Source organism: Cyanistes caeruleus, unplaced genomic scaffold (genome assembly GCF_971803275.1).
Source record: "Cyanistes caeruleus unplaced genomic scaffold, bCyaCae1.hap1.1 HAP1_SCAFFOLD_127, whole genome shotgun sequence".
Classification (NCBI taxonomy): Eukaryota; Metazoa; Chordata; class Aves; order Passeriformes; family Paridae; genus Cyanistes; species Cyanistes caeruleus.
The window spans coordinates 60329-72822 of record NW_028255924.1 but is presented as its reverse complement, the minus strand read 5'-3'; the positions used below and the strand labels follow the sequence as shown (position 1 = coordinate 72822).

The window sequence follows — 12494 nt, the reverse complement described above, 5'->3', positions numbered from 1 at the left end:
TTCCAAAGGAGTTGAGATTTTAGAAATTTTATTTAAAATCCTACTCTACAATCCTACACTACAAACCTACACTACCATCCTGCTCTACAATCCTACTCTATAATCCTACTCTACAATCCTACTCTGCAATCCTACTCTATAATCCTACTCTAAGTTGGTCATGGAGAAGACAGTTCTAAATTAATTGTTGCATTCCTGCCTCCTCCTTCCACTTCTTTACTGCAACGATGAGAGGTGCCAGGCTGGACCCAGGCATGGCCGATGTTATAAATTGATGCTGCAGAAAGGAAAAGAAAATAACAAGAAAGCATGATTTTCCAAGCTAAGAGCTTCAAAAGACTTTTTAAATGGAAAGGGGATTGAGTCAGAGTAGGTCAGGAGCATGGGGCAAGAGTGGCACAGGTTGCCCCAAGAGCTGGTAGGAGGCCCATCCCTGGAAATATCTGAGGTGTGAGTATCCTGATCTCTTGAAAGATGTCCCTGCTCATTGCAGGACACAGACTAGATGACCTTTCCATGTCCTTGTGTGTTAGTTTGAGATGAATTGACATTTAGGGAAAGAAGTAAGAAACCCCGCACGGAAGTGATTTCTTTGAGAGAAGCTGCTGGGAGCTTCCTCTGTGCCTGAGACAGGCCAATGGCTGGCTAGTTCTGAGAACTGACAACATTTTGCACCATTTAGAAATGAGATGTGCTTCTGTGATGATGCACATTTTGAAAACCACCAGCCCGGGCACTGGCCCTCTTTGCTTCCGGAGCCCGAAGGTAACGGAGCTCTGGTGAGGCCGGCCCTGCTCGCCCACGGCCTGTGCTCCTGGGGGAGGCCGGGCCAGAGCCCAGCGGCTCCCGGGCGGGGGATGGAGGCTGCGGCCAGGCCACGGCTGCTGACATCTTGCCCACACTAAACCCTCTCCCCGGCGTGCAGCGACGGCTCCAGGCCGAGCCTCCCCTCCCAGCGGCTCCCGGGCAGAGCGAGGGGCCCAGCACAGCCTGAAATCCAACACCGTGACTGCCATGACCTGGGTGAGATTGAACCCTTTCACTGCACAGATGAGACCTTTCTTATTCTTGTGGGCCTGATAATAAAATTTGTTATTTCTTTGAAGTTTGAAGCCTGTTTTGCCCTTCTCCTAATCCATAGCTCCCAGCAAGAAATGAGTAAGTGCCCTGGTGATTTTAGCCAGCGCTAAAACCCAGCACTCCCTGCCAGCCCAGCCCAGTCTAGGATTCGTCCCCACTGTCAGCTGAACAGCACCAAGGTTGGAAGGGAGGAGGATGGGGGCTCATCTGATGCCTTGGATTTCAGTGGAGGAGGAGCCCATCCCTGGGACACTGTTTCACCTGCAGCCCTTTTGCCATTTTACCTGCAGCAGCTCCTTGGCAGACCAGCGCTGCGCCTCGCCTTTCTGCAGGCAGCAGCTCAGGAAGTCACGCAGCAAAGGCGAGAATTGCTCGGGCTGCCGCAGCTGTGGGCTCCCTTCTGTGGCTATGTGGAATTTAGCCTGGAGAAAAAGGAAACACAAGGCTCCACCTGCTTCTTTCCCATCTGGAACTGCTCTCCCAGAGCCCATTGTTCCAGCTCCACTCTGCAGTGGCAGTTTTTGCCCTGGCAGAGAGGCAGAGATGACTTTCCTGTAGCATTTGGATGACGACTTTCCTGTATCATGAAAAAACCCAAGCCCGAAAGCCACAGCTTTGCCAACATCCAGCAGATCTTGCCTTGGCAGCTGATTTCATTGCCTGCTCTAGTTAGTGGCAACTACATCAGCAAATACATGTTTCCTTCTCGGAGGATTCCCAGCAGCTTGGCAGCCTTTTTGGAAGAGGGATTTTGCTATTCTAACTAACTCTACTATTCCAAGGATTCTTATAAGAAAAGAATCTCTGCAGTGCTTGTTGGTCCCTTAAGCACAGCTGCCATAAAGCAAAACTCGTCCAGCTTTTTGTCCTGTTCTTGAAAATGATGGTAATTGGAAGAAAAGAAAGGAAATGCAGCAGGTGTTCCTCAGGGAAGGAAACAAACCTTTGGAATCTCATGTTCAACACAGACACATTAAGATGCCTCCACAAATGTATTGGGTTGAAAATGCCTGTTTGGGCACACAGGAGCCACCTGCAGCTCTGTCTCTCAGCACTCTGAAAATTTCAGGTTCCCTTACGTGGCAAAAGGAAAATATTCATGGTGAAATCAGAAGTGTCATCCCTGTGGTAACCCTGTGCTGGTTGGATTCTCAAGTCAATGCATTAACGCTGTGCCCATCCCAGAAAGTGCCAGGAAACAAACAGGAGGTTTTGGCAGGCTCTCCCCGTCACCAGGCTCCAGCTTGGTGATATGGAGAAAGTGGCTTGGGTTAGGAAAGAAGGTGGTCACTGAGTGTCTCAGCAGCACTGCACAAGAAGCAGAAGAGACTCTGGCTTTACAGCCTCATCTCCAGGTTTCAGGCAAGTTTCCCTGTGAGAAGAATGGGGCTGCACTTCTCTCAAAAGCACTGTTTTAGAAACTTGGTTTGCTTTGAGTTTCTTTGCTTCGTTTCTGGAAAGATAACACCAGCTCTGAGATGCTTGTTTCCTATTCTTGGGGCCATCTACACAGCCAAAAGAGCTGGAACGACTTCTAAGGCAAAGCAAAATGCTGCCTGAGAATGGAGATGGTTTGAGCGAGGTAAGGCTTGAGTTCCCCCAGTGCTGCAACCAAAGCTCCAGCAGATGCTGATGTGCTGCAGGGCCATTTGTAGAAGGGGCCTTGGTGGAAGTACTTCTAGCAGATGGCCATGGGATTTTGTGCAGTGAGCAGAGAACACGGGACAGGTGAGAAAGACAGCGGGATCAGAGAGTATTTGCTCCTTACCGATCGAGCAGTGAAACTGTCATAAGGAGTTTTTTGTTCGGCCATTTCAATTGCCACAATTCCAAAAGACCACACGTCCACTTTGGGGCCATATGGTTGACGCTTCACCACTTCAGGTGCCATCCACCAAGGAGTCCCGGTCACCGAGCACCGCTGATTTTGCTCAGGGGTGAGCTGAGCAGAAAGGCCAAAATCAGCTGAGGAGAAAGCAAAATACTCTTTTAATTTTGATACTCTCAATTAGGAAACCAAGCCAGAGAATTCCCCAGTGGAAGTTTGAGAATATGCAGTTGAATTTCCTGGACAACACTCCCTGCTCTGTTTCCTTAGGGCTTTAGCGAAGGAAATATGAATTGGCTACTTCAAACATCCCCCATTTTTTACACTTCCTCCAGCAGTGCCTTTTGCTCCCCTGAAGGTTTAGATTGCAGCTCCCTCCCTCTGGAAGGAACACACACAGACACACACAGAGCAATAGCACTCTGGGCTGCTTGTGGTTCCTTGTCATAGCTGTGTGCACCCTGCAACTGTGCCTTCAGCCCACAGCAGGGGGGACCCCTGCACTGCCAGCAGCAGCATTTTTGGGGAGCTGGCAGTCACTGAAAGCAGCCCCACACCCCCCATTCCTGGAAGGCTGAAGCTGAGCAAGAATACACTGACCCAGCTTGACAGAGCCGTCGGTTCTGAGAAGGATGTTGTTGCTCTTGACATCTCGATGAATCACGTGGTTGGAGTGAAGAAAATCCAGTCCTTGCAGGCACTGAGAGAGAAAAGAGAACCAGGGGGGCAAAAAGTAGTGCTGTGAGTTCATCCCACAAGAAAGGAAACAGCTGTGGAAGGTTCCCTTTGCAGGGGAATGGGAAGGAATGGCAGAACACAGCGCCATTGAGAGCAAGAGCCTGCTGCTCCCACAGTAGCAGAGCAGCACCTTTCTCAGTGGAGAACTGCAAATGCCAATGCAAGAGACAGAGCTAGAATACAAGAGCAGGGGATAAGAGTACAGGAAGTGAGTCCAGGGAGTGTAGGGGCACTGGCAGACAGTTCCCTTGAGATGCTCTTGCTTGCCCATAGCCGAGCAGCAGCACAGAAACCAAGCTTGGCCCATGAAATCCCTCCCGTTCTGAGCCCCTGTTTCCCAGACAATGCAGCTCAAGGCCTTGGAAGCACAGATGGGATCCCTGACCTCCCGACTGACAGCTGCAATCTCTCCTTCAGACATTTGAATCTCGTCGATGAGATCTCTCAGAGTGCCTCCGTCCATGTACTCCATCACCAGCCAGAGTTCCTCATGCACAAGGTAGCTGAAAAAAGGAAACAAGGCCATGCAGGTGAACATGCACGCCTAGGTTGGTTTTTTGCTTGAGTCTTGTTTCTGGGTCCCTTGGAGACAAGGGCAGAAGTAAAGGCATAGACATTGCCTCTAGGCTGTGCAGTGTTTGCAGTCTGTGCTGTCTCAAGGAGAAAGGCAGTTTAGGAAGAGCCCAGATAAAAAACCTGTCACGCATGGCATTTCTGGAAATAAGCACCTAGTCTTCCTGGCATGCACAGCAATGGAAAAGAGGGGCAACAATGCAAGGGCAATCCTCTCTTGGATGGTTCATCAGCATTTAAGAAACTTGAAAAACTCAAGCCCAAAGAACTGTGGAGGCAATGAACTTAGAAGGTATTGAATTCTTAAGATAGGACTGATGCAGGGTTTTGAACAATTTTCAGTCTGCATTTGCCAGGGTGGATTCATGCAGACAAAATGCAGTCTCTTCCCATCCATTGGAGATAAGTAGAGAAATAATCATTAACAACTCTATTTCCTGCCACTGACCAAAGTGGGGTTTTAAGCTCTCATGCTTGTAGTATGTAAAGAAACATTCAAGGGATAGGACCGTGACCACTCACCTGGCTAAGTAATTCACGATCCTGGGACTCCTATTACTCTCCATGATCCTGATTTCATTCATGGTTAGTATCTTCCTATTCACTCCTTGCACATTTATTTTCTTTATGGCCACCTCAAATGACATTGAAAAGGAGTAATTTGAGAAAATTGATAGCATGAGACCACAACACACATGGAGCAAGTGATTTTGGAATGGCACAGCCAAGCTGTGCCAAAGTGCCTTGTGATTAGACCTCATCACCAGAGTAATTAGGGAGTGACATTCCAACAGCCCATTTCTCTGCTCCCTTGGGGGCCAGTTACAGGACATGTGGCCACTGGCGATTTGCCTTGTCCACAAAGCCTGTTCCAAGTGCAATTTGCAGGCTGGCTCCAGTCTGTGCTTCTTGTGCCTTTTCAGCACAGCTCTACTCAAAGCTCCAGCCACAGCTGTCAGCAGTGGGGAAAGGCCTGGAGAGCAGCAGAGGCTGCAGGGGCTGTTGACATTTACCTCTCCTCCTGTTGCAATGTCAAGTGCTCTGGAAACCTCTCCAAAACCCCTAGAAACAAAACAGCAGCAAAGAAAGGAGAAGCCATTTAGATCTTGCAGTGGAAGCCAGTCTAGACAGGAGAGCTCTGCTGTAAATGCCTAAAAGCTGCAGGTTGCAGGAGGGGTCTGCCAGAAGGCAGATGATGCATTTTCCCCTCAAGTGCCTGGGCACTGGGCCTGTTCCTGAAGCCTTGGGCTTTACCGCCTCAGCTCCAAAAGGCAGCTTATTCCTTCATCTCGGCTATCAGCTTCTAAACTGTGCAATTCTAATCCTGAGCACGGAGTATTTCCTTTAGCAAACTCTTGGAGAGAAATGTTCCTGAGAACTGTTATCTGACAGCTCTCATTGGGGGTAGGTTGTGCTTTCAGGCAAGCAAGATTCTTCTCCTTTCATTAGTGTGGCCAGATGATTTGGAGACATCCAAAAATGTGAAGGAAATGAATCCTGAGCTGTCCCACACTTGAGAGACAAGCAGATTTACCAGGTTCTGTTCCTTGCTGCAGGTAAGACCTTGGCAGCATGGAGATGTCTTTGACAATGCCTTCTGAGCACACTGGACAAATTCTGGCCAGTACTGAGAGATGGGGCAGACTAAGCGCGCTGTCTAAACATGTGGACAACTTGTCTGACTTCCCACTTGATGGATATTCCCCCAGGGAAACACCTGGCCCATGGCTGTGTAGAAGTGACTGTGGTTGGACTCACCCGCTGCCAAGACTTTCCAGTTCGATGTATTTTGTGATGGGATTTTCCTTGTTCACCATCCTCCCTGAGGGAAACAAAATGCAAGAGGCTGACTTTCAGGCAGAGATCCGAACTTGCAGGAGATGCCAAAGGCAGCCCCGCTGTCTGGGGCTCTGAACCCTCTGTGGTCAGCTGGGCAGCAAGCACAGCAGCAACAAGACAGGCAGTTGTGCAGTACAAATGGGCAGCAGAGAGACTGATTTTGTCCAGTCCTTGGAAGGAAATGAAGCGCAGAGAGCACAGCAGGGCACAGCACAAGGCTGGCAAAGGCCAAGCATGAGCACTGACAAGCAATGGCAAGAAGACACAGCCAGCCTGAGCCCCTGACAAGCTGTGGCCCCCGTTCAGGACACAACAGCATTGCCTTGGAGATCAGACACAGCCAGGTGCAGATCAAGGCCCTTTTGTGTGCCAGCAGGTGAAGGTAGACACCAAATCAGCTGGGATCTTTTCTCAGCCCCACCAGGTCTTTTCTGAGAGCACAGCACTGGCAGCTGTTATGGGCAAGAAGCAGATTAAATGGGTTGTGCTGCAGAATCACAAAGGGCTTGATGTGTTTTCCCAGAGACTGATCTGAGCAGGGCTTGGGCCAATAGGTAGGATTCTAAGAGTCATGGGAATGGCTGGGAATCAGGGATGAAAAAGTGCCATGGATCTGAGGAATACACAGCACAGGGGCTGCAGGCTCGCTCCTGAGAAATGCCTGCAGTGCTGTTTTATCTGATCACACCACGTGGATGTGTCTCTTGGACACATCTTTATAAAAATAAATCTGGGATATTAATTACAGATTGTTATACAAATATCTGTTTCTTCATTGTGGGCCCAATGAAAACATCTCTTGCTCTCTGTTTCTGCTGTCACCTGATGTTCTTTCAAAGGAGTCCTCACTGACAAAAATACAGCATCCTCACCAAAACCTTGTAGATGTAGTAGAGGCAATAAAAACAGTCCTAAAACTGACACCAGTAAGACACATGGGGCAGAACAGCTCTTTCAGGATGGAGAAAAAACAAACTCTACCAAAAAACACCAAATCTGAAACCAAACAAGGATAAAAACTGAAAACTAAAAACGGAACCACAACAAAAAGGCAAAACCCCAAATCCAATCAATATCTCTGAAGTCTTTTGGTTCTGACGACTGGTGGGAAGTCGGGAGTCTAAGGAGAATCTAGGAATCAAATATTCTGTTCAGTTTGGCCACTAGCACACAGGACTTGCATAGATCATTTGCTGGGCCACAGCCTTCTGCTGATCCAAGAACAATTCCTGCTGCTGCCTTTAGTGGCAAGGGAATGCCAGGCAAAGCCGAGCCAGTCCAAGCTGCCCTCAGAGGCAGCAGGAACAGCCAGAGCGCTCTCTCGCTGCCTCAGAGCACAGCAGTTCCTGTGGGGAGTCCTAAATGTCTCTGGGACACCAAAGTGAGGAGGATCATTTGCTACAGCTCTGCTGGCACGTGCACACAATACACTGTCCCTCAGACAAGAAATACACCAGACGTACTCAGTTGCTCCACAAAGTCTCCCAGGCTCTCCTGGAGCTGAGCAGCAGATGTGTCACTGCTGGAAATGGACAAACTGCCCCGGCTCCACTGCTCAGCTTGGGCAACAAAGGCTCCTTTAGATGCTGCTGCTGCTGCTGCTGCTGCTGCAGCAGATTGAATGGAAGAGCCTGTGTAGATCTGAGAGAAGAAAGGAGTTTGTGTCAGGAAGCTGGCTGGCAGAGATTACCCCGAGTTCCCTTTTCAAATGCAAGCCCTTAGGAAGTTGCTGTTAGCCACATGCAAAGCTCATCAACTGGATTTTTTGGATGCCCACTTCTGGAACCAAATGGTCAAAACCCAAGGTTGGTTTTAATCAAGTTGATGGCCAGTTTCATATTCCATTTTCCTGGATTTTCTGAAGGATGACTGCAACAACGACCATTGTACTTCCTCCCAAGGATCCCTTTCCCCCTCCAAGGGCTGCAGACACATTTGCAGCTCCTTGTTCTAATGTTGGAGCTCCTCCCCCTCAGTCCTCTTTTCCTGCACCATCTTCAGAAGGTGCTCAGCCTGCAGCACTTGTGCTTGGGACAGTACCTGTGCCTCCCGCCGACCTTGGGGCTCTTCATCAGCCGGCATTTGCTGGAAGCCTTCGCGGGCTGCCAGGTGAGATATCAACACATCCACCTCAAGTCAAAGAGAACAAAGCAGTCAGAGACCACAGCTTGTCCCTGTGTGCCAAGGCTCATTGACTGTGAGCAAAGGGAAAGAGCAGGACAGCAGCAGATTCACCAAGGGATACAGACAGCTTGCAGCTTGTATTCCAAATCTGTCTGGGGGACTGTGTTCACTTGCAAAAAGCCCTGAAGAAACAAGGAGAGCAGGAGCAGGCCAGCAGGAATCCCTTGAGATGAGTGCTGGCAAAAGGGGCAAATGACTGGTGCCACTGTCCAGGGCAGCAGCTGAGATTGAACACAGCAGGAAATGTCCTTCCAAGCAGCTGGGATAGACACTACAGCAGGATGGCACTGAGAGGCATCAGCCCAGCCCCCTGCTGCTCTGCAGAGGAAAGGCAAGAAGGGCAGAAAGCACCAGACTGCAGTGACTGCTGTGCCTATCGCTCTTTCACTCACTCGATTTTCTAGAGCCTCTTGCTGCTGAGCGAGGAGATGAAATTTCTCTTCGATTGTTCTTCTTTCTTCCTCCAGCCTCTCCTCCCTTGCCCTGATCCTAGCCTCAGTTTCCTGCAGCTCTGCCAGCAGCTCTTCATCGGAGGCCTGTGAAGAATGACAGAGAGGAATTTCCATGAGTGGAGTGTCTGCCACTCTTTCACTCACCTGGTTTTCTTGATTTCCTCTCTGCCAGGGGAGATTCATCTCCTCTTCGACGCTTCTGTCTTCCTCAGGCCTCCTCTTCACTGCCATGATGGCCCTCGGAGCTTCGGGCAGCTCTGCCTGGGGCTCTGCCTCAATGTTCTGTACACACAAATGGAGAGCAAGTGCCTGGGAGCTGCCATCAGGCTCAGCTTCTTCCTCAGTTTCAGCCTCAAAATCACACTCATTCAGTCACTTCTTTCTGCTTCCCTACCCACCTCTGCTTCCACTGTAACCTCCTGTCCCGCTGCTGATCTCTGCAGAGGCTCTTTGCTTTCAGGGCCTCTGGCACTCGTGGCCTGCTCAGTCCCAAGAGCTGCGTTTTATGCCCCTCTTCCTGCCCTTCACTCTGTCCCCTGCTGAGTCAGCCTTACCTGGCCATTCTCCAGTGGCTCTTCCACCTGCTGCCCCAGCTGCTCTTCCTGCTCTTGGGCTGGGAACAGCTCTCCCTCAGGCTGGCACGGCCGTCCTGATAAAACAATCTGCTCCTGCTCTTTCTCTAGGAGGACCTGCAGAGAAAGCAAGAGAAGATGGGCTTCAACTTCTCATCCAACATTTGTGGGCCAAGACTCAAAGGCTGATGGGCTCCCACGTTCCCAAAGCTCTGTGCTGCTGCTCTCCTGCCTTGTTCTCTGCCCATGGGGAAGCACAGATTCCAAAGTGACCCTGGCAGTGCAATCAGGGCCCATCTGGCACTGAATCTCCAACAGACTCTTGGGCAGCTGACAGGAATTGTGGGGCATTTCTCAAGGGCCTCCCTCCCCTTCTGCTGTGTCCTGCTTGTCTCTCCCTAGTGACCGACAGCCAGCCCTGTCCCACAGCTCCATCCTGGCTCTGCAGGGGCTTCCTGGGTGAGCTCAGCCCTTGGGAGAGACACTGCTGGAGTTCATGTTCTTTTCAGGCCTGCCCTGCCACTCCTGCCCCTCTGACATCTACATTCTTGTTAGAAATCCTGCTCATTCAGGAGACAAGGATGTGTGCAATTGGATCCTCTGCTGCAGGTCAGAGAGCCTCTATGGCTACCTCAGGATATGGAAGAGGACCAAGGTGTTTCTCCTCCCTCTTTTGTCAGCTGAGAATTCTGAGTGGCACTGACAGAGATCCTCAAAAGGCCCCACCAACAAATTAATTGACACACCCCTAGGGATGCCAATGAAGGAAGCCATGGGTCATGTAATGCATGTATGACCAAAGTCACCAAAAACCACCTAAACCATGGAATTGTCCCATCTCACTAGGACAGGCAGAAATTTATAGGTTAAACAGGGAGTGTCAGGACAGAAGAGGCAGGAGGAGGAAAACAGCTCTGAGGAGAAAAAACAACCATCTCTAAAGGGGTTCTTAGCAACACAAGACAGCACTCAAGGACTTGCAGCTTTGCCCCCACACTAGGCTCCAATGCAGTTTCCAAAGCTGCAGACTTCACCACAAAACGTATCAAGAGAAACTTGCCACTTGTGGATTTTGCCTCAGAAGAAGGGTTCAGAACTACACAGTTTGTTTCTTTGGCCACACAGGACAAGAATGGCCGGCCACAGCTGCATGGACAACACAATCATCTCCTTGCAGCTTATCAAAAGCCAAAAGACAGGTGGCCTAAAAGACTCTGCAGAAGTGAAGAATTACTCCAGAAAACTGCAGAACACTTCTCCAGGTCATCCTGAGGTTTCCAAAAAGGGACAGCAAACAAAGCAAGCCCTGTGAGCCCCAGCAATGCCGTGTGAGCCCTTGGCCATGGCTTGGCAGAAGCCAAGAGACAGAGCTTCCCTGAGCCAAGCAGCCAGCTGCTCACCCGCAGGCAGCAGCGCTTTGGGGCCTCAGCACGACGGCTCAAAGCCCAATTTCCAGCTGCCACGGGATGGGGGAATGGCTGGGTGCTGGCAGGACTCCAGCACTCAGCATCCTCAGCCAGCAACAGCAAGTGCTGGCTGCTCAGAAACTTGCAGCTCTGCCTTGCACTAAAGACAGCAGCACCCAGCACTGGCACTTACTGTCTGGGCATGGTCAGACTGGGCTGTGACCACAGCTGGAGGCTCGTGCTCCTTTTGCTCATTTTGCTCCTCTTTGGCCTCTTCTCCAGGAGCAGAGGGAGCCACAGCAGAGTCTGCTCTTGCTTCTGGGCTCTGTGGACAGATGGTGGAGTTAGGGACAGGCAGCTCCCTATCATTTAGAACCTTATTTCTCTTCAGCTCTACCAAGCACAAATCATCAGCTTTGATAGCAATGGGATTCTAAGTCTCTCCAACTAAATGAAAATGGGTTAATTCAGCCAGGCTGCAAATATCTCTGAATTAGAGAGTTCACCCTGGCTACTATCAGCAAGCAACGTTCTCTCTACAAAGCTGAGCTTTGAGTTCTTTTAAAGCTCTTCAATGGAAAATTAGGAAATAGCCAACAATGCCTTTGCTATTGCTGTTGTAAACATGGAAATGGATCTTCTTTCAGCCCACCCAGCTGGCCCTCTGCACTCTACTGCCACAGGCCAAGCTCACAGTTCCCTGCACAATTCTGAAACACCAGGAACATCAAATGTTCCTTTCTGACTCACCTCAGGATCGGCACCTCTGAACACACGGGTCAGATGACCTGCAGTGGGCAAGGAAAATAAACCAAATTCTTTGAGAAAACTGGAGAGAACCATGGCCTATTTAGAACAGCATCTGAGAAGATCTCCCAGTCTGCATTTTCAAAGGTGTCCTGCTTGACTGGTGTGGTTTAAAGCAGCAACTAAAAAATCACTAGAAAAGTTATTTATTTCTTGCAGTGAGATATGGATTAGAACAAGAGCAAAACAGGCTTAAAACTTAAATGGAATAAAGAAAGTTTATTTACAAAAACTACAAGAATAAGAAACCAGAATAAAACTTCCAGAACAACCCTTTTCTCCCCCACTACCCAACCATTCTCTTGTTTACATGACAATATAGAGACAAAAAACTTTGGAACTTTGGTGTTTACAACAGTCCCAATTCCTGCTAGAGTCTTTTCATCAGTCTTTGTAGAGAAACAAAAGTCTTCTTCTGCTATCTATGGAGTTTTTCACAAGAAAATGATTTTTCTTCATAGCTTTCTATTTCTCTGATGCCAGCTGCGGGGAAATCTGCCATCAGTTATCTCCTCCCATTTGCCATCACTCTGAGGTGTGTTATGGGTCATGAGTCTAGGGATGTCATTTTTAAGAATGACTTATTCAAAGACAAAAGTTCTCTTTATCTGTTTTTGTGAGCCCCCCTGGAAACAGAAGTTTTCTCTTTTTGCTTCTTAAAAGCCACAAATCTTCAACTATTACTTCTCCCCCTCTCTTCCAGCATCTCTCAGTGTCACAACTACTTCATCATTTGCTCAAAATCCACACTTGGAAACACTCCGTTCCTCCCAATATACTCTGTCATGAATTAAAGGAGTTTTTATTCAGAAAACTACTGTCCATCTCCATAGCTTTAACAGAAAAATATTTCAGCTTATTAAAAGCATCTCCTTCTTTCTCTTCCCCCTCTAAATTTATTTTTTTTCATCACTGTCTTTGATGGGCTGATGGTTGATCACTCCCTCTCTCTCTCTCTCTGGAAAAAAAGGATTAATCTGCAAGTCTCATGCAGGTAGTAAAAGAGTTAAAATCT

The 12494-nt window shown here is 49.1% G+C and overlaps 1 protein-coding gene and 1 long non-coding RNA gene across 2 annotated transcripts in view; one reads left to right on the top strand and one right to left on the bottom strand.

Annotated features, from left to right (window-relative positions):
* Positions 1-12494, top strand: part of LOC111944892 (uncharacterized) — a 246714-nt gene that overhangs the window by 208661 nt on the left and 25559 nt on the right. The window lies entirely within an intron of this gene.
* On the bottom strand, positions 5983-8207 carry LOC147646070 (uncharacterized). Its single transcript, XR_015281976.1, has 3 exons — positions 8099-8207; positions 7522-7699; positions 5983-6041 (listed from the first exon to the last, which is right to left on the bottom strand). It is a non-coding gene; the product is annotated as an uncharacterized LOC147646070 (long non-coding RNA).